The following is a 26,167-nucleotide window of genomic DNA, read 5'->3' on the forward strand; positions in this document are numbered from 1 at the left end:
GGGTGGCTCAGTGGATTGAGAGTCAGACCCAGAGATGGGAAGTCCTGGGTTCAAATCTGACCTCAGACACTTCCTAGTTGTATGATCCTGGGCACTTAACCCCCATTGCCTAGCCCTTACCACTCTTCTGCCTTAGAACCAATACCCAGTATTGATTCCAAGATGGAATGTAAGGGTTTAAAAAAATTAAGTGTTATTGATGCCTCTTTTATTTGTATCACAATAATTTCTGGATATATACCTTCCTTGTAATAAAGAAAAGTACTTAAATGAAAACAACTTATTCAATGTGTAGGTCCAGAACATATATACAGCATTCTGCTTCTGAAAGCCCCACTCATTGCATATGGGAGTGAAGTATATTTCTTATATGTTTTTCAGACCTATTATTATATTAGCAATGGCTTGCAGAGTTCACTCTCCTTTTAGAGACCTTTAAATTAACATTGTTGTAGTCCCTGGTTCTGTTTATTTCATTCTTCATAAGTTCATATAGATCTTCCTTTAGTTCTCTAAATTCTTTACAGCTCTGAATATTTTAAATTTATTTTCCAATAATATCAGAATTTTGTGAATGACAATGAATATGTCAACAATAATGGGTTCTAAAATATTAATTTGGGGTACCTTTAGTAGTTTTTAGAAAACCATTATTTAAAAACATTTTTAAGTTTCTTCCCCTTAAACAAATGAAGAAAAACACAAACCTTGTAAGAAATAAGTAAAAACAAATCCACACATTTGCCATGTGCCCTAAAGTGTTTAAAACTTGTTTTAAATTGGTCTTCCCTCATACCTATTGCTCCCCTCCAGGGGCTGACTTTTTGTTTTGACTTCCATAAACAGCTAGGAGCCACAGTCTGAGAAACAGGAAGTTGTGTTCTGCACTGGGGGATGCCTAAGCTAGTGGCCCAGACTCTAGCAGCATACTAATTAAGATGAATGAGATATGTCCTTTCTGGGAGACTGTTTAAACTTTTGACAAGGGGGTAATCAAGGTCAGAACAGACCTACAAGGCAGAACTCTAAACATACACACAAGAGAAGAAGCTTGACCTTGAATCGAATCTCAAGGTCTGCTTTGCCTCTGCTCTTCCATCTTACTCAGGGCCTGCCATGCCTTTCCATCATGCTCAAGGTATGTATCATCTGTAGCTACCTACACCTCCTCCACACCTGCCTTGCCTCAAATCAGACACCCTCCATGCATCTCTCCTATCTCTTTGAACCCTGGGATAACTATCTAAGGAGGAACTTCAGTAGACTCTAATAACCTAGATTCAATCCCAACCTTCCATACCCACTTCACCACAGCAATTCTGAATGCCTGGTTGCCATCATTCAAGTCCTAGTCAACATCTCCACTGACCTCTCCCTCATCCTCATCCTTCTCAACCCAAATGCCCCCAAATCTCCAACCCACCATTCTAAAGTTACCCACCCCCTCCTGTGCTCTCTGGAATGCCCTCCCTTGTTTTATCTTATATGTATCTTGTTTCTACACCATTGTTTATATGTTGTCCTCCCCAGTGGACTGTGACATCTTTGAGAGTTGAGACTTTTGGGGGGCTTTTCTTTGAATCTTCAGTGCTTCATACAGTATCTGTTACAGAGTAAGTGCTTAATAAATGCTAGGCAATTGACTGATACTAGAATGAGATGGACCACATTCTGCCACAATAGACATGCCTACAAAAAGACTCTCTTCTTTTTTCATAGCCCTTTTCTGTCCTTAATGCCACATGACTAATGGTTAAGCATCTGTATTAGCAATAAACTAAAAAGATTGAGTCTAAATGAATGGTTTGATTGAATTAGAAAGAAGCAAATATGCTGGCAGTCCATCTCCTCCCATTTCACCCCAAGTTCCCAAGATAAAAAGGCATTTGGTAATTTAAGGTCTACTCCAGGTGGAATGGGAGCAGGAGATCAATTTTGGGTCAACAAGTCAGGACTAAACTTCAAAATGAGCATTATCCTTGAAAAACAGAGCCCTTAAGCCAAGGTTGCCCAGTGAGTTACAGTTTAATCCAGTGATTCCCAAAGTGGGCGCCACTGCCCCCTGGTGGGTGCTGCAGTGATCCAGGGGAGCAATGATGGCCACAGGTGCATTTCTCTTTCCTATTAATTCCTATTTAAATTTCTAAAAATTAATTTCCAGGGGGCTAAGTAATATTTTTTCTAGAAAGGGGGAGGTAGGCCAAAAAAGTAAACTTTAATCATTAGGAGAAAAAAGGATTAGGTCTTAATGGGTGGGAGAGTTAGATAGTTATCCCAGGGAATAGAGGATTTGGGGTAAGGAATGCATTTGGGAGTCAGCTGGAATGAATGAAGAAGGCTCAGAGGCTTATTTGCATATCCTGGAATTGATAGTTCAGGGAGAACCCATAGATTAGACTTTGTTCCCTTGAATGATATGCCAATAGCTTAGGCACTCTGGAAACAGAGTCCTATCTGCTACAGCACTCAACTGGTGCCTAACCTCCTGCCTCCAATCATACTTATTCCAATCTTATTTCTAGTCCAAAGCACAGTAATCTTGCTTTTTCCCAAACTTATTACTTTAATATATATGTATGTGTGTATATGTATGTACAACATATATATTATACAAGTAACATTACTTTCTTGAATAGCTGGACTCAGCACTTTTAGTTTTAAAATGATATGTGTGAGAAAGACAGAGAGAATGGGTTGGGAGGCAGAGGGCAGGAGGCAAGAGGTTGGGGGGAGAATAGAAAGAAAAGCAGAGAGAGAAACAGCAGAAATCTAGTCTGGCTGTGTAAGACAAACTGCTTAGCATGAATAATAATAATAATAATAATGCCTGTCATTAAGTTTGGATCAGATTAATTTTGGTAAGATTTTTGTTTAATTATAACACTAAGCTCAGTTCACCCATGCTAAGTCTTCATGGTTTGTTTGTCCCTTGGCTTATGTTCACCACTAAAAAAATATATTATTATTACAGAGGAAACATTGCCTATGAATGAAAAACAGATTTCACCGTAAAAAAATTGAACAGGCAAGAAAGGGTCAAGAATGGGAGAGTAGGTAAAAATTAAATTGTGTTGAACTATAGATGGATGTTTCCCTGTTCGAAAGCAGTTAGGTCATTTGTCAGTAGAATAACCTTTTAAAATCCTGACTTTTCTTTTTCCATTCTTCAGATTTTAATGTTTAATTCTTTCCCTAAGTAGCTCATAAGTGTTTTATAAAGCTGTCTAATTAATCTTCACAAACTCACAGTAAGAGGAACAAGAAGTGATTTTATCATCCCCATTTCACATGGGATTTACAGAACTGTTCAAAGCTAAATAACATCCCTGTGACCAAAATGGGACCAGAACTTGAGAAACCTGGCTCCTAATCCAGTGTTCTGGTCATAGCTAAGATTAGATCCTGATGGAATACTTCAGGGAGAAACCAACCAAATTCATACATGAAAAATGCATTTTGGGATCTGAAATTGAAATCAACTAGAATCTAGTCAAAGTCAAAGAATGTTTGTTTCAAACAGTTATCAGATTCCAAAAGAGAATATTAAATTAAGTGAAGTGTGGTAATTACAAGATTAACTCATATTTTCTCCTATCCTACTAGCTATATAAACATGTCATTTAAATCTCTAGAAATTTTCCACAAAATATTCATAGTGATTAGCAAATTTTCCCCTTCAGATAGAGAAAAAAATCTACCTTTTGAAAAGTCTTTAATCAAGACATCTTCCAAAAAATTATTATTTTAAAAATAGTTGGGGTTATCAACTCACCAACAGAGAGAAAAATCAGTTGGTACAGTGAAAAGGCCACTGCCTTTGGGGTCAAAGGATCTAGCTTAAAATCTCACCTTTGCCATTTATGACATAAATGACATCTTGTACCTCCTTTGGCCAGCCTAGCTTCAGTTTCCTTTTTGGAAATCGAGAAGGTTGGACTCAATGGCCTTTGAGGTCCCTTCCAGCTCTAAATTTTTAGTCCTATATTGTTGTTTTGTTGTTGTTTAGTAATTTTCAGATGTACCTGACTCTTCCTGATCCCTTTTTGGAGTTTTCTTGGCAAAGGCCCTGGAGTGGTTTGCATTTTCTTCTCTAATTCATTTTATAAATAAGGAAATTGAGGCAAACAGGGTTTTGTGACTTGCCCAGGGTCACTCAGATGACAAGTGTCTCGGGCCAAATTTGAACTCAAGTCTTTCTGACTCTAGGCTTGGTGTTCTATTAACTGTGCCACCTAGCTGTTCATCTATGTTAGGGTAACTAATTTCTGAGAAGCAGCATGGCCCAGGGGACAGGGTACCAGCCTAAGAGTCACCAAGATGGAGATTCAAGTCCTTCCTTGTGTAAAGTGAGTTCTTCAGCTGAGTGATTGGGAAGAGGAAAGAGGCATGGGAGATAGGAGGAATGAAGAGGTTTAGAATAGCTTCTGTAGGGAATGGGATAAAGACCAAACTAGGGAAGAATAAATTCTAAATAAAATCTTGCTTTGCTTTAGCAAGAACCTAGCTAAGGTTACATAGTATAAATCTGTAGTGAACCCAATCAATCACTCCAATATCTTTGCCAAGGAAACTCTAAATGGAGTTATGAAGAGTCAGGCATGCCTGAAACAAATGAACAATAGGAAACTCATGTAGCATTGTTGACTTCACCCAATGATCACTTGCTCATCCTGTGAGTAAAGAGTGCTCTCAGGGTTCCAGCTTGAATCCATTCCCCAGACTATGAGAGGTAAGGTAAGACTATAAGCTGGTAGTAATATTCCTAACTATAATGCCAGAAAACTGCATATCCTGATGCCAAAGGCCAAAAGAACAAGAATCCTCAGAAAATTTGTTAGGCTTTATTAAAGGACAAAGTATTAGTCATACAACCACAGAATCACAGATTTAGATCTGCAAGGATCCTTAGAGTTCAGCTAGTCTAATCTACTCATTTTTTAGATAACAAAAGTAAGGCTCAGAGAAGATATTTGCCCAAGGTCATAAAAATAATAATAGTTCACATTTAGGCAGTGTTTCCTTTAGCAAGGTTGACAGAGATGCCAACCTCAAAACTAAGTGATATCTACCTAATATCTTGCAACTGTATTGCAATCTTATGACTTTGTGAATTAATGAATGAATGAGAAAGCATTTCATAAATGTTTAGGGTTAAGTACTAGAAATACAAATACAAGCAAGACAGTAGCTGCCTTCAAAGAACTTATATTTTAATAGAGGAAGAAAGCACACAAAAGGGAGCTAAAAAGTGGGGCAAGTGTACAAGAAGTAGCATGGTTTGGAAATGGCCAAGAAATGTCATGGTGGCCTCGTCCTGGGTTAGGACAAAAACTCACCTATCAAAACCCAGAAACATGGGCACAAAGACTGAGCTCCGTAGGAGCATGATGAGGAGAAGAGTTAGAGATCAAGTCTGAAAATGGCTGGGAAGAGTCATGACATCCAAATTGACTGAAATCTACTTACTACAGTTGAAGGTGTCCATACTGTCTGTCTAACCTACACTAAGGCTTGAGGGGGTCATACTTCTTTAAACTCAATAAGGAAATTAAAAAGCATGTATTGTAATTGGTCCTGAAGACATAAAAATGAAACTGTTCCTGGCTACTTGGAGCTTATGATCTATCAGAGAAGAAAATTGCATCATTCATCTTCATGTTAGTATTTTTGCCATAGAAACTCTCCATTTAAAGATATTTTCAGATATATTGACATTTGTTTTGTTCTAAAAATTGCTCAAAGTAATCAAAGTATATTTTAATCCTGTAATAAATGTATAAAACCCCCTCCTTTTTGAAAAAAAAACTATGTGTATGTGATTTATTAGAATAAATTGCCAAGATGTGCCCTTGCCAGGGTAAGCATATCCCTGGATTTACAAAACTAATTCTCTTGAAGAAGTCTGGGAATATAGTCTCAGAAGTGAATTTAGAAAAACGAAAACTGTGGTGATCCAAAACTCCCTCTGGATTTTGGAGATAGCCTTCCTTGCCAAAGATATGCTCAGCTCCTAATTAGTATACACACCTAGTATGGAACACCCTCCCCCCACCACAATATCTGGAGTCTTTTTTTCCTGGAAACTTACAGCTTCCTAGCCAACTGACAACCATCTACCAGAGCTTGAGAGGCAATTCTACAGTTCCCCTCTCCCTTTTTCTATAAAATATTTGACTTGAACATCCCAGATGTGCCCTCCTCAAATATCTCCAAGAGGCTCACTGCTTTGGGAGAAGAAAATGCCTGACATAACCTGGAGGCTGGAGCTTGAGAGAGTTTCTTACCTAAGCATCAATCCCTTTCCTTCTCCAGCTCATCTTCAAAATCATCTTTCCCCAAATCCCTGACTTCCCTCCTGATCAAGCTGGGCAAATATCTTGCTCTTTAGGTGATTGTGATCACAGTGTACTCTTCCTCCTTTTTCCTTTCCAAGCTGTATCCCTTTGAGCGCTTCAGGTTGCCACAAGATCTTCCTTTAAACATGCTAAATAAAGATCTATTATTTTTTGCTTCATTGGCTAGTTCCTTCTTCTGTGGGAAGTTCTAAGCTTCCCCCAAAGTAGATTTTTGCAGACTGGGACAAGTCAATTTCAGTGACCCATTTTGGTTCAATACTGTTACTATTCAAGAAATTTATTTTTGTAAAAAGTAAATTCCTTTAGGTTTATAGTCAAGAGAATCTTAAATAAATGACTACATGATCACAAAATTGTATTTTTTGATCTAGTAAAGGCTTTCATTTTACATTATACTTACATAATATGGAAGTCTTCAATAAAAACTTCAAATAATGGCCAAGCCTTTTCTTGAAGAACTTAATCCCTCCCAAAACAGACTGTTCCTCTTCTGTTTAATTCTAAATGTTAGAGTTTGTCCTTATTTAACATTTAAATAAATTTCACCCATGGGTCCTACTTCTGCCTCCTAACACCAAGCAGAAAATGCCAACTCTCTCCTCTACCTGAGAGTTCTTTAAATATTTAAATAAAGTTATGATGTGTACCCAAACTATTCTTTCTTCAAATTTCCTGTTTCATCCATCTATTTCTTATGTCATGTTTTCTAGTCCCTGCAACAGCCTGGCCAATCTCTTCCAGGAAATATATCAATTTGTCTGTCTTACCTAGAATAGGGCTCCCAGAATTGAATACATATCTAGAGGTATGATGTAAGTAGGGTGTAGGATAGAAGAATTTAATTTAAGGGATTATGATCATTTAGGGGAATGGCAGCACATTTATGTGCCATTGGTGATTCCTATGCCCAAAGATCACTTGTTCAAATGTAGCATTGTCACAGGATTCCAGCTTGACTCCATTTCCCAGACTATGAGAAGTAAGATAAGGTGAGCTTATAACAATATCATTTAACCAAAATGTTCACAAACTGATGCCACAGGCCAAAGTGACAAGAAACCTCAGCAAATTTGTCACTATGTGTCTTAAAAAAATTTTTTTAAACTATTATCTTCTTTCTTAATATCAATACTGTGTACAAGGCAGAAGAGTGGTAAGGGCTAGGCAATGGGGGCTAAATGACTTGCCCAGAGTCACACAGCTAGGACGTGTCTGAGGCCAGATTCAAATCCAGGATCTCTCATCTCTAGGGCTAGATCTCAACACACTGAGACACTTAGCTGAACTCTTCACTATTTATCTTTTAATGCAGCCTAAGATTGCATTTGATTTTCTGGCTGCTATATTGTTCTTATGACTACCACTAGGCTTGCAATTCCTATAGTCTTCTTCACATGTACACTAATCCCTCAACCTGTATTTGAGAAGTCTAATGATGACTGACTTATTGAATACTATTCCCTGACGTAGTCAAAGTTATTAAATTATAGGGTACATCCTAAATTTTAAGTAGTAAAAATTCATGAAAGTAAAATTTGAAATCTCATAAAATTAGCTATATATAAAATAATAATGCAATTGATTCTTATGGCAACAAATAGTTTTAAAAAAATCTTTTCAACTTGGTTTTGGCAGGTATGTAAAGTATAATATAATTTATAATTAAAATATTGTTCAAACAATATTATCACTGAGTTTAATAATTCTTGAGAGATCAAGGAGAATGGGAGAGGTTCTAAAAGACTAAAAATAGGCAAATGTCCCCATTTTTTTTTTTAAACCCTTACCTTCTGTCTTGGAGTCAATACTGTGTATTGAATGCTCCAAGGCAGAAGAGTGGTAAGAGTAGGCAATGGGGGTCAAGTGACTTGCCCAGGGTGGGTCACACAGCTGGGAAGTGTCTGAGGCCAATTTGAACCTAGGACCCCCTGTCTCTAGGCCTGGCTCTCAATCCACTGAGCCAGCAGGCTGCCCCCAAGTGTCCCCATTTTTCAAAAAATGGGAAAACAGTAAATTATTACTAAAATTTGTTTCTGGTTAAGCTTGGCATTGGAGCTTCTTTCTAGAATGAATGATTAAATATGTGGTTTATGAACACATAGAAAAGAAAAGACTGATCACTAAAAGTCTACAAAGATTCACTGCATTTTCTTTTCTGAGTCAATGCAGATTCACATAATTTTTTTTTATTATTGATTCATGAATTGAGGAATGCCATGGATAAGTTAAATCTTGATTCCAACAAGACATTTGACAAAAAGTCTCCTGTGATATCCTTCTGGAAAAATATGGAGACACAATTTGCTGAAAACTGCAGCCAAACAGTATTGCTATTACTAATAGTGATTTAGTGGAGCGCCTTTAGGGGATTTTTGCAAAGTCTATCATGTACCCAGTTTACCTATAAACATGATCTATCATTTCCCTCCCTTCTTAAATAGGATGAACAATTATCTACAAATGACACATTATTATTACACCCACTGAAGAAAAATCTTCAGTGGATTCCTGGTCCCCAAAGCAGAAAACTCTTACTCTTTAGTTGAGTCTTCACTTTATTCCTTAGTTCCTGCTATGCTCTTACATGAATTAACTGCCTTATGTTTATTTAACACCAACTTTAGTAGTCTCTCCTTCCAATATAAAGTGTGTCTTTAAGAGGCCAGGTAACATGTGACAAGATTGTACTAATCTTGAGGCACTAGCAGGTCATTCTGGAGTCGTTGAGATATTTGTCAGAGCTAGAGTAAGAAAGAGAATGAAAAGAACTTTTTTCCCCAAGAAAATTTCTTTAAATCTTATCTTGCAAAGAAACATTTTAAAGCCAAATAGTTGGGGATGTGTTTCCAGAACTGAAGGGAAGATAGCAATTGTAATGATGCTTGTTAAAGGTGACTATGGCTATTCACTTTCTCAAAGCTAATATACCGTAGATGATAAATCAGCTTATTTTTATTGTAGGTTATATTGTTGAAAGTAATAGTAGACATTTAGGTATTGCTTTAAAGTTGGAAAATGCTTTCCATATATTATCTTATTCAATTCTCACAACAACCTATGAGATACAGATAAGTACACTGATGTTGACAAAGGTCAAATAATTTGGGCAGCCAAGGTTACACAGTCTTAGTAAGTACCTACAGTAGTATTTGAATCCAGACTTTCTGACTCCAACGCCAGTACTCTCTTTGCTTAACCACCTAGCTACCTCCTTATATTATTATATAGTGTAGCTAATATCTTTGATGTTACTTTAAGCATAGGAGATGGGAAGGGGGCTGTTAAGATATCATACATTCACATATATACACATATGTGTAAATATAGTGAAGAGTCAGAGATAGAGAGATGCAGAGAAAAGAGAAAGATGAATAAAAGCTTATGAGAAGAGATATTCAAGTTTCTGAAACAAATAATATTTGAAAAATTGTGTTGGGATCTTACCCTTACAGAAGAAAGAAAAAAGCTCATCAATAAAACATAGCAAGTTTATTAATAAAGAAAACAATTTTCCTCCTCATGGAATCTATTCTTCAGTCTATGTAGCTTCGGTAGTGGAATATTGTGAGTGGAGAACATGCTGTGTGAAGAACACTTCTATTTTTCTTTTGAAAGAGTAATGGTTTGCCTGCAAATGTCATCACTTTCTCCCCTGGCTGTTGGTTTCACATATCTGCAAGTATGCATTGCGTAAATGCCCTTTGGCAAGACTGTAAAATCACATTTTGTTGCCCTTCTTTGTTCATGGAAAGAAAATGGATTATGATGATAATGGAATGACATTATTTCTTTAACACTGAAATTCAATTATCAACTCTGATCCCATTCAAGACAAATAAAACAAAACAAAACAAAACAGGATCTTGCAGTAGACCCTTCTCATTAAGGGAAATTTGACTCTTCAAAAGGAAAAATTCTGGGAGCTCTGGCTCTCCTAATTTCTTAATTTAATTTGAACCATGGAAACATTCTGTGTTCTATTATCATTTCCAGAATCTTCAAGTACCTATTCTATGTGATTGGGTAGGTATATAACCTTTGAAAAACATAGGCTTTCTTCTCAAATAACATATCTTCAAAAGATAGACACATAAATATACCTTCCCTTTTCCTAAGATCAAAACTGTTCTTATTTAGGGCTTTTAAAAAAAATATGACTCAGACATCTTGTTTTCATATCATTCATTTTCACCAGACAGTGTTAGGTGGCTTACAGAAATAAACACACACACACACACACACACACACACACACACACACGTAGATTAGTGAATGTATGTGTGTATATGTATAATGTATGTGCATATATGTTTAATTTTATAAATTAAATGTGATTTCTTTGAAACCACATTGCAAATTCACTTTATTTTGAGTTTGTTTGCTTCTGACTGCTATTCTGGGAACTAGCACACAATGATGAGATGTATGTGAGGATTTGGGGGAATGGAAAAGGTTACACACCATAAGAGGTACAAAGTCTGCTTCAGATACATTGTATTTTTAAATAAAATTAAAAGCTTCTAGAGGTCAGAATTCTACGTATTTAGTTTCTGTTCTCCATAAGACACACCACTATGTTGTACATGCCATAAGATCTCAATAAATAATTGTTGATTAAATGAGGTTGGAGTGAAGGTGGGAACCAATATAGGCTTTCCTTTTTTTTTGGAAAATGAAAGGCAATAAACAGTGAATAGCACCAACTCACCAAACAAAATAGCACAGAAGAAAAGAAAAAGAAATCATGCTTGGGGGTGAGAGGGTGAAGATGTAAGGAACAAGGATTGTTTATGTGAAAAAAAAATAAAACACTTCATCTGTTTTTTGTTTTTTTTTTTTAAAGAAAAGTAATGATCTTTAGATTTCAAATGTGGGAGATGAGAATAATGGCAGTCATTAAACAAAGGGAAGCAATAAGCATCAGTCCTGGAATATTATCATTTTCAGAAAATTAGAACATTATTTTTAGAAAAGACTTAAAAAATTATACAATCCAACAACATGCACGATACAGGTCTATGACATCCCTGAGAGACAGTTATCTACCTTTTACTTAAATAATTTTTAGTAACAGGTAAATAAGACCTTGTTTGTGCCCCTCTAGTATAATCTTTGATATGAGATTGATGGTGGTCATGGGCATCCTAGCTAAGTTTATTGGGTGGCTTTAAAGTTATGAATTTTTCAGGCATGACAATTTTAGAAGACAAACCACAAAGTTACAAAGGTATAGCGATCTGCTCTGGTGAATCACATCCATGAAATTACAGCACCTCCAGTTACTGAAGATTCCACAGTGAAATGGATTAGCATGGTATGCATTCCATCTGCTAAAATGAAGTCTTCTTCTGAAAATTATATAACTCTGAATTGATCCTATGCCTTTCCATTTGCAACCTTCCATATGATATCACTATGCTGGAAATGCCACCTCCTCTTTTTCCTTACTTTTTAAAATAGAAAAGCAGAAAAATGGAATGGGCCCTTCACTATTCTTTGGTGCCTATTGACATCCTACTCATCCTTTATGGACTAGCTCAAATGCCTTCTCCCTCCTGCTTTTCCAATTCCCTCAGTAATAAATTCTATCTTCTCTGAAATTTAATCATTATTTGTATTTTTCCTGTGGCATTTAACATATTTAATCTCTTATTATGCCTATTTCTATAAGTATATCTCTTCTAGAATTAATTCCTTGAAGGTAGGGACTGTTATAATTATATAATAGCTGGTTTATTGAAACCCAAAACTATTATTGATAAGCTGTTATATTGATCTTACTGTTGATATTGAATATAGATATTGCCGGACTGTTGGTAATGGCCTGCAGTTATAAGTATAATAAAGTTGTCAGTGGTTAAATTGATCCACAGAATGGAGGGTCAGATGCAGTTTAATCCAACTCTAATTTATTTATGGTTGAGGTAAGAAAAAGTAAATAGGAGGATAGAAACTAGGAGTTAGGGATAGGTATATTAGTTATAATATCTATTTACCTTATTCTATAATATCCAAATAAACCCCCCAGAACCTAACTCCTCATGGAGTTTCTTCTTGTCCACCAAGGTGGACCTGCACTGAACTATACTCTCTGACTAAAATATTAAGATCTAACTTACTAAAACGATGCTAAAATGAACTTAAATTTATATTAGTCTCCTTAAAATAAGCTATGAAAAAAACTGCCTGAAGCCAGATATATGTTAGAATCTGTTGACAAAGAGCCTCAGACACAGGCCCTGTGTTCAAGTCAGAGAGAAAGAGTCAGCTACTTCTCCCTTCAGGGAAAAGCTCTCAGTCCAAAAAACTCTTCCACAGCTTCTTAAATGTTAATCACACTTCTCAAAAGTAACTCTCTCAAAATAAGAAAACAGGTCTTCTCAGAGAAAATGATCCAGCCACCTGCTCCCAAGGAAGTCTAAGAGACAGGCCCAGAAATCTCCAGCTGCCTCTCTTTTATCCTACATTTAAAGAGCCCTCTGCAAGTTCTGTGGGTTCTCCCTCTTAAAGGGGACAGTGTAAAAGTGGACAAACCCTTTCTCTGGCATAAAACATGTTCTTAATGAAAGCTAAATAAATTCTTATCACAACAAAACCATATCATATCCTCTCATATCATTATCATATATCTAAGTGCACATATGCATATGTACACATATATCTATAAGTACATACAAATGTGTAAATATAGATATAAATCTATAAAGACATATATATAATTTACTAAAGATAATAATAGGGCAATATCATTTATTACACATCTACTGCATACCAAGAAGTGGGCTAGGTGCTAAGCATAAAATACAAAAGCAAAAGAGTCCCTGACGCCAAGGAAATTATTGTATTGGATGTAGTACTCATATTATAGAAAATATTATTAGATATTAGTATTGATATAATGTATTAAAGGGCTTATTTGTCATCATCATCTACACCCACTTATAACAGTTCCCAGCTTAAATAATTTTCTTCCCTGTCAGTCAGCATTGCACAGATTGTTATTATAAAATAAAATCTACAGTCAGAAGAATAAGGGACATGAGAGAATTAAGCATTAGTGCAGATGCCTTCCAGGCTGGTATAGACTATAGCTCTTCATGCTTTGCTTAGAGTATATGATACTTCTGAAGAAAACCACTGTGAAGCCTCAGCCTTCCTTACAAACACATGGATAATTTTAAATTTGCCTTTCTTTAAGAAATACACATTTCTGGATGTTCTACTATAAAAAGACAAGAAGTTCCCAAAAGAAGCTAAGGGTCTAAACTACTAGGCAAATAATCAAAATTTCATTTTAGATTAGAACTTGCAATCAGAACAAAGTCTATACTGCAAACATCTCATGCTTAGAAAATTCTTTGGACTTAAGGGAAAAAGTAGCATTAGAAATACCTTACAGCTAGTAAGTAATGACTGAGTACCTTCTTTGTGTAATACAAACTTTGATTTGTCTGTGATCACAGATCTTATATTAGATGACAAAAGGCATAAATGAATGAAAAAATATAAAGCTAACCTTTATATTGTCTTTTTAGGTTTGCAAAGTTCTCTCTTTGCATGTATGTGTCTATAGTACACATACACATATAATATCTCTCTTGATGCTCACAACCACCCTATTACTTAAGTGCCACAATTATCCTCACTTTACAGATGAGGAAAACGAGATTGAAAAATTAAAAGATTTGTCAAGTCACACAACTATTAAGTGTCTGAAGCAAGATTCAAAGCCAGGTCTGCCTGATTGAAGGTTTAGTGCTTTATTTATCTACTAATTCGTTCTGTGTCCCAAAAGTTAAAATAAACATTTAATTGTAAATAACTGACTGAATAAGACAAAGATGACACTAAATTGGTGTTTACTCTCTGGTTTTTCTAATCCCTATCTTGTCCAACACACACACACACACACACACACACACACACACACACACACACACACACACACACAGAGAGATAAAAAATATACTGTGCTTCTAACTCATCTGTCTGTGCTCACTTCTAGCCAGCAAGCTAAGCCTACTTTTAGTTTCTTGTCCCATATCACTCCTCTTGCTATCTATGATGCACGTGGGATTAGCCCTAGGCATGTGCATTTTTCCTATGTCAATATGTTGTACCCTATGTGGATATGTGGCTATTATGTGCATCTTTGTGTCCCAATGTAGCTGATATAAACATATTATTCATACAGGTACATTTACGTCTATAAAATAACAAGATCATAGGTTATAAGGATGACATTAGAAAATAAGTATTGTTATATTAGTTTAGAGATAAGAAGTGAAGACGTTGACTTGATAAAGAATTGGAGTTTCAAACAGAGCTAAGGCAGAGTGCCAGTTTCAAGTCTAATGGTTTTTATCTCAGACAGTTGGTCCCTGGGAGCAGCAGTTGGTCTCTGGCATTTGGCAGAGTCACACACAGGGACTCTCTCTCAGAGCTGGAGAACATCTTTGCCTCTCTCTCTATCTGAGGGAAAGACCTGAAGGAGCTTAGTGTTTTCTTTTTCTAACTTGGGAAACACTACTGACTATCTATTACTGTTTATAGATTGATTTAACTCTGAGAAGACCAAAGAAAACCCATGTCTTTGGTTTGGACTCTGGGTCTATTAAGGCTCAGAGTCCTAACCTGATTCTTGTTGAGACTCAACCAGCTAGCCTTTGTTATTTTTATAACTTAGAGGTGGTTAAGAATTATAAGGATAATAGTGGTAGTTTTTGTTTAAATTTAGGTTAGTCAGATTGGAAAGGATTAGTGTAGCCTGTGGACACAGGAGAAGCGATTCCTCACGGAACCAGGGAGTTTTATTTGGGTGGAGTTAGAATTAGAAATCCTTTTTTATCCTTATATATTTCAATAAATATTTTATTTTTAATAACAAGAGTCCCTTGAACATTCCTTGTGCCTGGCCTGGAAGAAAAGTTCATTTATGAACTTCACTTCACTTTATCACTGAAGATACTTTTGATCACATCTATCAAAAGTATCTAAACAGTTTTAAAACTTTATTTCCATAGTTTTTGTCCATTTAATTTTATAGCTCACCATTATTATTTTTACAAGATCCAGGGCTAGAAAGAACCTTAGAGATCATTCAGTTCAGAAATGTCAAACATGCCCCCAAACCAGTTAACCTGATCAAGGTTAAAATGTAAATGGGAAAATATTTAAATAAATAAATATATAATAATACATATCGAATATTATATTTGGGTTACCTGGTCACACAGTGGGTAGAGTGTTGGGCCTGGAGAAAGGAAAACTCATCTTCCTGAGTTCAAATCTGGCCTCAGACACTTATTAGCTGTGTAACCCTGGGTAAGTCACCTAACCCTGTTTGCCACAGTTTCTTCATCTGTAAAATGAGCTGAAAAAGCAAATGGCAAAGCACTCTAGGATCTTTGCCAAGAAAACCTCAACAGTAATTGCAAAGAGTTGGACATAATGAACAACAAAAATATTACATTTTAAAATTAGATTTTAAAACTAAGTCAACATATAGTCTGCAAGAATTCTCACATATGGTTTAGTGGTCCCTATTTCTATTTGAGTTTGATACCACTGATACTACTGATACACTGATACTACTTATATTGAACCCATTCACTTTATCGAAGGGGAAACCAAGGCCCAAACATTTCAAAATGACTTGGCCAGTGTCACAGAGGTAAGTGGCAGAACTGAAGTTTTAATTCAGGTCTAAGGACTCCGAATTTGGTACTCTCCCACAGCATGACTATGCCAGGTTATCTTTTAAGAAAGTTCCTTATCAATTTTTTTATCTGCCCGGGATTCAGCTTGGAATCATATCATCTGTTACAGATTATGACATAGGTGGGTTCTGTGACCTGTGTCTCTGGGAAATGTTTCAAATGTGAAGGAAGATTTAGAAGCAAATGATCAATTCTTAGATTCTCTTGGGCAGAAATATGAGATTTCAGACAAAAGTGGAGCTGTCTAATGAGTCTGTCATGGAATAATAGATGTACAATCACAAACAACACCAAAGCTCTGAGGGTCATTCATACTCAATTATGTTATGGTTCAAATATTCAGCCCTGAGTCACAGAGGACAGCATCAGTCAGTCGCTACCTTGTCATCACATCAGACTTACAATACTTCTAGTTAGGGCCAGAGAGGCATGGTCTATGAATCCTAAATGAGAAGGGGAAGCAGTCACCATTATGGTGGTAGGAAATGGACTTAGAATAATGCTAAGCATAAGCTTTCTACTTCTTCCTTGCACACAATGCCATCAAGGGTGAGATTGTATCTTCCCATTTTCCAAATGGGAGGTAGGTTGTATATGTGTTTATAAATACACATATGTTCATACAATTATTCTTAATAAGAAAATGAGGAGAAATATACATACATATGCTCATATATTTATATGTATGTGTTTATATATATATGTATATGTATATACATATATATATATATATGTTTGTGATTTCACACACAGGGGCAGGAGGCAGCTAAGTGGAGAGATAAAACACTAGACTTAGAGTTAAGAATATCTGCATTTGAATCCTGATTCAGAAACTTATTAGCTATTTGACATTGGGCAAATTAATTTAACCTCTTTGAGTCTCAGTTTCCTTACCTGTAAAATGTGGATAATAAACCACCTCAAAGTACTGTTGAGGATCAAATGAGATGACATAGTGCTTTGCAAACTGTAAAGTTTATATAAATTCTAGATAAATATTTATAAAAGGTCTTTTGAAAGTCCAGGATCAATGACAGAAAAGGGGCTGACAAAGAAATGTTAAACTCACTATAAAAGGTGTGACTATTCTAAGAGATCTCTTTGTGAGGTGCAAAGTAGTCACTTAGTTGAATCATTGTGATAGGATGAATAATTTTAGGGAATTCATCAAGGTGACTCATAAAAGTCAGTTCATTTAGATCAGAAAAGAGACACAAAGGAGAATCTAGCTCTTGAAAGGATGAAGAACTTGGAATTATACAAATAATGACTAAAATGTCCATAGTCTTTGATCTAGAGACTCCATTATTGGAGCTTTTCCCCCAAAGAAGCTATGAAGGAGAAGAAAGTCCTTTTATGCATTAAAATATTTATAGCAGCATTTTTTGTGATAGTAAAGAATTGGAAACAAAGTAAATGCCCATCAACTGGGGAATGGGTAAACAAACTGTGTCCATGAATGTAATGGAATATTACTGTGGCTGCAAGAAATTATGTATGTGATGAATACAGAGAAAGACAAAAAGATCTCTATGAACTTGAAGTAAAGTAAGCAGAATCAAGAAAACAATACACACAGGAACCACAATAATGTAAATGGAAAGAACTGCACACCAAAAAATCATAAGTGAATGTAACAACATTTTAAAGATCAAGCATGGCTTTATTGAAGAGATATGAGAAGAAAAAAACAAACATCCCTTTGAAGAGGTGTCAGACATTGTTCAGGTGTTAGACGCAGCACATGTTTCTGGATTTTTCCAATGCATCAATCAATTTGCTTATTTTCTCCTCTCTTTAATAAAAATACAGTTTGTTATATGGAATGAAGCTCTAGAAGAAGGAGAGGGGAGGATACTGGGGATATTAATGATAATATAAGAAACAGAAGAGGGGAAGAAGCAACTGGGGCAGGGGGGAAAGATAGAGATCAAGTTCTGCTATTTTTCCTACAGAGTTATATCTGTCTCAAGTTTAAGAAGCTTTAAAAAAATCAGTAATTTCAAATCCTTTGATACTACTTCCTAGAGTAGAAAAGGAGCTCTACATTAGAAAATCCATTTGGCCAGTGATTTATTAGCAAGTTAAGAAAAAAATTAGAGTGGTTGAACCACCCTGATCACTATACCATGGAGCTAAACTGAAAGAAATAAAGGAAGGATGGGAGAAAAAGAAAAAAAGAAGGAAAGGAGACTAAAAGAAGGTAAGGAAAAGGAACACCCCCCAATGTATATGTATATATGTGTATTTATAGTATCCATATATAATATACATGCATACATATTATATCATATGTTTATATGTGTTATTTGTCTAATCTACATGTATGTGCATATAATTATAGCCTATTGTATCTATATATTTCTACATGTATGTATACATGTGTCAATAATAAGTTGATGAGCAAATAAGAATGTCTGAACAATCCCACTTTATGTGACATGCAGAATAATATAAATATACCACACCATTACATATGTATATACATTGTAAGATAATAAATATATAACGTTAATATACATATATGTGACATAAAAATGGGGGAATACTGAGGTTAAGAGAATTTATTTTTGACTTGATCTCCTTCCTATCCTTTCCCCTTTCTTCTTTCTTTTCTTCCTCCCTCTTAGCTCTACTTTTATACCCTTCTCTTTTTCTGTTTTCCTTTTGTTCTCTCTCTCCTTTTCTCTTATTTTTCTTCTTTCTATTCCTTATTTCCAGACTGTTTCTTCTGCTTTTTCTCCCTCTTCTTCCTCATAATTCTCTATTTTTCTCCACAGCCCTATCACTTTCTTATCCTACATTGTCATTAATGGACATATGGTTACTCTTTTTAACTTAGTTGTTTTCAATGCATTTTAGAAATTGAAATATTTTCTGTTTAATTTGTTTAATATACAACCATGCTAACTACAGGTAAACCATTTATGTGATACATCTGCATATTCAGGAAAGCTCTGACTGTGTCAGCATCCATTCTATAATGATTGATTAGTTTCCAAAAATCTATCAGTTTCGCTGATGCCATCTGGAGTCATCAAAGGTGACTTTCAAATGAATAGAAAAGCTAAGCCTCGCAGAAGCAGAGGCAATATCCAGAACAGAGTCATAGACAAACTAGAAAAAATTAAAACAGTATGTAAGATATAAATCTTTAATCAACCTAGGCTGAGCATTCCACTCTGTCTTCTGAGGTCACCCAGCATCAGTTTGAAAATGGATTGATTTCCATTTTCCATTGAAAATAAAGCCAAAAAGGGGTTTCAAGTCTCCAGAGGGAAGCTGCAGCAGCTTCCATTATGAAATTGGGGAAAAATCACCATCATCAATTACACAGTGAAACAGAAAAAAAATGGCTGAGGAGTGTAAAGCTCTGCTATGAATTTGGGAACACTTAATGCTACCTTTACCATAAATTCTAAGCTGTAAGAACAGAGGGGGTAGATTTGAGAGTTTAAAGAAAAAAGGAACATCTACATATTATAATTCCAAGTTTAAGGAATCCTGAGAACTTGCAGACACATAGGTTGAACTAGGGGAAGTCTGATTAGGAACTTCCTCTCTAAAGTTATCTGGAAAAGCTCAGACTAGCTTTCTCCTTGGGCAAAGCTGATAATAGCAGTATGCTGGCAACTTCAGGTTTAGAAAACCTGAATTCTAATACAAGATTAGAGTTTCTGCTCCAGACCAAGGCATGTAATGTCTCTGGGTCATATGAGGCTTTAAAGTTCTCCAGTCTTGCTTTCCTACGCTAAAGACANTTTTTTTACATTGAAGGACAAATACTATTAGCCCTCTCTATTACCATGCCATCCTATTACTCAGCCAGAGACTGTTAATTCTATTCCTTATATCATATCCAAACTCCATAGTCCAAAATTTAAGATTATTCTAGTTTATATTATGCCATATTTATCACATGCTTATATTATACACTACATGCTTATATTATATTTTAGGATATATCTCTTAATACAATTAGTTCTATCTTTTCACTGTCTCATTTTCATTCCCCCTTCTCTTCTATCTTGCTTATGTTGTTTCCCCCCAAAATTTGTTAAATCTCATCTCTCAAATTCCTTCCACATTCCAGCCAAATTAGCCTTCTGATCATCTTCTTGCCACTCCTGGAATCGGTCACACCAACCATGGAAGGGATTGTCTAGGTAACAGTTTCTTGCTTCTTGCACCTTCCCAAATAGCTCACCTGGATGTAGAGCTCACTGTCTTGCTCTAACCTTACTTCTTGAGACCATCTCACCTCTGACCATCAACTTTCACCCTGACTTTGTTGTTTCAAGTAGCTTTATCTTCCGGGTTTCTGATGAACAGTCCTAGCTTTGATCTATTATCCTTCCTTTTCTTTCGACAGTTCTCAATCTTTTTGGTGTTGGGACCCCTTTTACACTCTTAAAATTATGGAGGACCTTCTCAGCCCCAAGAAATTTTATTTACATCAGCTGATATTCAATATATTAGAAAAGAACATATTTTAGTATAATTAAAAGTTGTCTGAGGGATCCCTGCCGCACCACTTTGAAAACTGGCTTTAATTCATAGGACGGCTTCTATTTTAATTTCAACCAACTATTTTCCTTTGTGATGGACACTAGGTGGCAGCATCCTTTAAGATGGCATGATGGCAAGTATAAATTTTAAAGTTGGGGAGCAAAGCTCTCTGGTTGGTGGGGGGGGGCGGGGAACAGTGTGGGAAGAGAGATGGGACATGGACTAGTAACTGTTTGTAGGTAAGAGCTGTGCGAATTTGATGCTTTGTGTCTCAAAAGGCACTTGCTACCTTACTTGACTGCTTGGTGTTTAATCAGTATGTATCCACCAAATTTAAGCCTTTTTTTCAGGATGGAGAATTTTGTATTGAACCTTTTTTCCTATGAATGGTCATTAGTTGCCTACTCATGGAAAAAGTAAACAAACACAAGTTCTGAACAGAATTTTAAAAGTAGTTTCATAACAATATTTTGACATTTTTTTCATAGGAAGGTAGGTGTTTTCTTTAAGGAAAATAATCTAGATATTTTGTTAAGATGGAAAAAGTTGAAACGTCTACTTAAGTTAGGGACTGTCTTCTCATAGGTCAGAGCACTATGAACACTGTTGAATTATTTAGGGTGTGCTAAGCATCCCCCTCCTTTCTCCTTCTCTCCTCCTATCATAGCAGTCTTGAAAATAGTATTGAACACTTACCTACAGTTATTATTGATTGATATTATTTAATAATTTTCACCCTGACTGAAATAAAATGAACATAAACATTCATTGCAAATTATTTTACACATAATTTAAAGATGTCACGAGGCGAGCTATTTTCAGGCAAAACCCACAAAAATTACATTTAATTTTACCTCTACTATGCTTTTATTTGAGTATACTAAAAAGTAAAAGGGAGAGGTTGCTAAAGAAACTCATGTGGCTGCACAGGAAGCTCTCTAATGGACCTAGATGTTTGAAAGACATATAAAAATGACAGGAAGACCCTCTAACTGAAAGACAACAGAAAAGGCTGGCATGACCTAGAAGACTAAGGACATTTAAAGCCCTGAGTGGATTAAGGCTTACAAAAAATAGTTAATGACAGAAAAGTCTTTAAAAACATGTTTATTGAAGAACAATAATTTTTAAAAATAAAATATTTCAATAACATCTTCCAATTCTATAAAACAAATATTTTTCATTTTTTCCTCTCATAGTTATGATCAAATAATTTTAATCATATAAAGTTTAAACATTTTTTTTAAAAGGTGACTGAAATATAAATACCCACTGGTTACCTTTAAAATTTTACAATTTGCTATGCTTCCAAATTTATAACTTCTAACATAGTAGAGGTCCTGGGTAATATGAAGATAGAGTTCCATAAAGGCAAAGAAACTATTTTATCTGAGCTTTTGATGAACTAAATTAAATGGAACAGAAGAGGGACTAAGAAAATTAAAACTAATAACATACCCACACCCACAACTATATACACACATAAACACACATTGAATTAGTCTTTCTCCTCAGCTTCTAACATTCTCTTTTCCTCCTCCTTTCTGGTGCCTCCCTCCACCTTTCACACACATAAGTTAGAATCAAGTTTGAGATCCCAGAGTAGAACAGAGGCTAGTTTAGACAGAAATGAAAAAGAGAAACATAAAGAAGGCCCACATTCTTTCTCTCTTCCCCACCTCTTCTTAATGCCACACATTCCCTACTTTTGCTCACAGGGATGCCCCAAAGCATCAAAACAGCCTCAGGAGATGAACAGAAAAAGCCAAAAATACCAACCTCAGATGGGAACAGTTTAACTGAACATGTACTCACAGGAAACACTGGAATACACACAAAGATACAAAATTGTACAGATCATCTTCACTGTATTTTATTCATATTGAAAGTCAGACTTTCTCTAGTCAACTGCCTTTCTATATTGGGTAATAACAGATAGTAGCCATAGTTTATGTATACACAAATAAATATTTAAAGAGAGAGATGCAAAAATGCAATGAATAAAAATCAGTATTGTATCCATGTTCTCAGAGGAAATAGATAAATCATTTTCTTATGAAGAGTTGGATTAAGTAATCTCTAAGGTCTCTTCTACCTTTAAGTCCTACAATGCTAAAAATATTATTTTTAAGTTCTTAAACTGTAGGAGATTGTAGATGGCTTTAAAGATTATAAAATCAAAGCATCTCAGAGTTAAAAATGACCCCAGAAACCAACTAGTCTAATCTGTACTTGGATGAGGATTTTCTTTTTTAATATTGCCAATGAGTAGTCTTCTAGCCCTTGCTTAAGGACATCTAGTAAGGGGAAACCAGTTCCTCCTCATACAAATCATTCATTTTCCATCTGTCTAGTTCTAAAGATTAGGAAGCTTCCTCCTCTACTCCATCCCTCTTCCATTAAACCTAAATTTACCTCTCTACTTCTTCAACTTTGATTCAGTTTATCAAGCTTGCAATTTTGGCTTCTAAAATCCAAAGTTACCAAAGAACTCCTAATGGCTAAATCTGATGGCCTTTTCTCAGGTCTCATTCTTCTTGATCTCCATTTTGCTTTTAGTATTATTAACAACTTTTCTACTTGGGACCTCTCTCTTCTGTCAGTATTCATGATGGCACTCTTTGTTTTCCAACCTATCTAATCATTCCAAGACTCCTTCTCTGTATATCTTCCATGTCTTATTCCATTAATCATCATACTGGTATCATCCAAGATATTCTCCTTGGGTTTTCTTCCTACATCCTCTCTCAAACACCTCATTAGCAGCCAGGGCTTAAATGATCATCTCTACACAGGGCACTCCCAAATCTATACTTCTACTCAGAAGCTCTCTTCTAAGGCCCAATTCTGCGCTGACCAATTGAATAATGCAAATCTCTATCTGAATATCCCATAGTCATTTCAAACTCAACATGCTCAAAAGAGAATTATTTCCTGCTCTAGACTCACATCTCCTTCCTGTTCTGTAGAGGGTACAACTATCATTCCAATTGCCTAGGTTTGTAATCTCAGTCAAGTTCAGACTTTTCATGCTCACCTCCCTTAACCAGGTATCTGGTCTTGTCAATTAAATATTTTTCCTTTTATTAGTACAAACTTAACAGACATCAACAACATTGTCATACACAAACAAAAAAAAACAGAAAAAAACATGCATTTAACACCATGAATTTCCACAATGTATGGCTTATTTTTCTTTTGCACATATGAATTTTTAATATGGCAATTTTAATATTGCCCTGCTTATCTATGTCACCTTCTAAACTTCCTTCTGCTGCTTTCTGTCTTTTTTAGGTTATCCATTGACATTCTTTTCTTTCTTTTCTTCCTTTTTTTAGTAGAACTATAAATACTGATGATTTTATTTTTATATGACCACTCATATATGTTCTTTTCTCTTTATTCAAGACCTCATCCCAGTTTAGTTCCTCATCACATTTCATCTAGTAGATTAAAATCATTTCCTTTTTGGTTTTCTTGCTTGTAGTCTCTCCTCTCTAGTTTATTTTACATATAGCCAGGAAAACCATATTTCTAGTAATTCCTCTATTCAAGAGTCATCACTGGTTCCCAGGTACCATTAGGATAAAACTACAACCTCCCCCACTCCTGGCATTGAAAGTCTTTTATCTACATCTTTCTGTACAAAACCAACCATAATTAAAATAAAATTTGATAAGTCCAAAATTTTTTAGGAACACAGAACAAATATACCTTGCTTTATGTTTTTAACTATAGAACTAAGGTCACTCACTTTGTATTCTTCAGTGACTACCAATTTATGTGACCTGTAATTTTAGTAGCTGGATACAGGTTTAGGTCTGACAAGTCAGAGATTCCAGAGAGAAGAACTTTACAGGTATTCTTTCCACATCACAGGGATAGGGGCATGGCACCCCATTAATCTGGAAAATCCATATAAAAATTTTGGCCTTTTCTTCATACCAGGAAAGAAGTCTGAATTTTTTTTTCTCTTTCTTTTATGGGGTGTTTATAATACCTGATTGTAAAATTTGGGTTAAGTACTTGGTCATAGGCTATATGTAAGTCAATTTGAACATTTCTAGCCTTTGTAGGTTATCTGCTGACTTTCACATTCTTTTTGCAAACTTTAGCTTCTTCCTTATTTTAACTTTAAAAAAGAAATTATCTATGTATATGGTATTAAAATATAAAATGTTGATATTACATAATATCACACATGTATTTTATGTATTTCTAAGTTTCTAAACTTTTCCTGTGTTGTCTGCTGGCCTTCATGTGATGTCTGTGTCTTCCACAAACTCCCCCAAAATTCTCATTTAATTTCTTATGCCAACTTGATATATATTGAAGCCATGGAGGGAAAAGTTGCAATGTGGAAGTGATGCCTTCATTCTATTCTTATATGGAATTGTAATTAAATAAAATCTCACCGAATAGTGTAAGATGCTGGATGTAAATTTGAAATAAAAATATGCAGTTCATATATTTACCAGGTAAGATCATCTACCTAGTTATCTCTTTATCATGCCGATAAGCCCAGTTAACTCACATGAGCCTGGTGGCTAACCTGTCAGTTAATTCAGCTGATTCCTATTTAACCTCTGTTTTTTATTTCATGTCATTCCCTTATGTGTTCTAATTAATTGTCATTCTTCTCATGACTTCTTCAAATAAAGTAATACATTTTTACATTACCAATAAATACAAATAAAACAAACCTCTTTAATATCAACAACCTAAAATCATTCTTCTCCCTATACTATCCTGATTAATTGCTTCACCAATTATTTTTTTAAAAGATAAGATTCCAAAGAATCTGATAAACTTATATAGGAAGAGGAATTCCCTTCAACCAATTATTATTTCCAAGAAAGAACTTTTTAAAGTCAATAACCTACTTGAAATCATAAAAGACAAAGAATATTTAGATTTGGAAAGCCTCTTGTAATTATTTTTATCTAGCTCCCTTATTTTAAAGATGAGGAACCTGAAGTTGTGGCTAAGTGAATCCTTTAAGACCATAGTAAAAGCGTAGTCTATGGTGGTATTTTTCAATTTGTTGAATGTTTCTCAAAAACTTTCCTGAATTGGCAGAAACTGATGATAGAAAACACACGTCTGGAGTACTGCACAGAGTCATACATTGGTGTTCCATTTTGAGAAGACTATAGTAAACACTATAAAACATACAGTTTTATTTCATTGTAATCTTATATAGAAAAGAATGAGTTATTTTCATTACTAGATTCTGTGATCTTCCAGACCTAAACCTATAACCAACATTAAAATAACGGCACATACAACTTGTAGGCAGAGAAGGATTAAAAATTCTAGAATCCTCAGTTCTATAATCATATGGTCAGTGAAATATACATCTTATCTGTTCCTGAAGAACATGGCCTCAGTGCCAGAAGACTGATGAGTTGGAAGCCATCCAAAAGGTATATATGATGGTGGGCAAGCTCAAGACCTCATCAGAATTGAAGAAGCTAAGGATATTTTGCCTGAAGAATTCTAGGAGAAATGATAACTCTTTGCTGGTTTGGAGTTGGCATAAACTCTGAGAGCCTAGCATCATTTCTGTGCCAGAAAGAGGCA

The 26,167-nt window shown here is 35.3% G+C and overlaps 1 protein-coding gene across 3 annotated transcripts in view; it reads right to left on the reverse strand.

Moving 5' to 3' along the window:
- Positions 1-26,167, reverse strand: part of FHOD3 (formin homology 2 domain containing 3) — a 703,058-nt gene that overhangs the window by 244,082 nt on the left and 432,809 nt on the right. The window lies entirely within an intron of this gene.

Source organism: Gracilinanus agilis, chromosome 1, assembly GCF_016433145.1.
Source record: "Gracilinanus agilis isolate LMUSP501 chromosome 1, AgileGrace, whole genome shotgun sequence".
NCBI classification, from domain to species: domain Eukaryota; kingdom Metazoa; phylum Chordata; class Mammalia; order Didelphimorphia; family Didelphidae; genus Gracilinanus; species Gracilinanus agilis.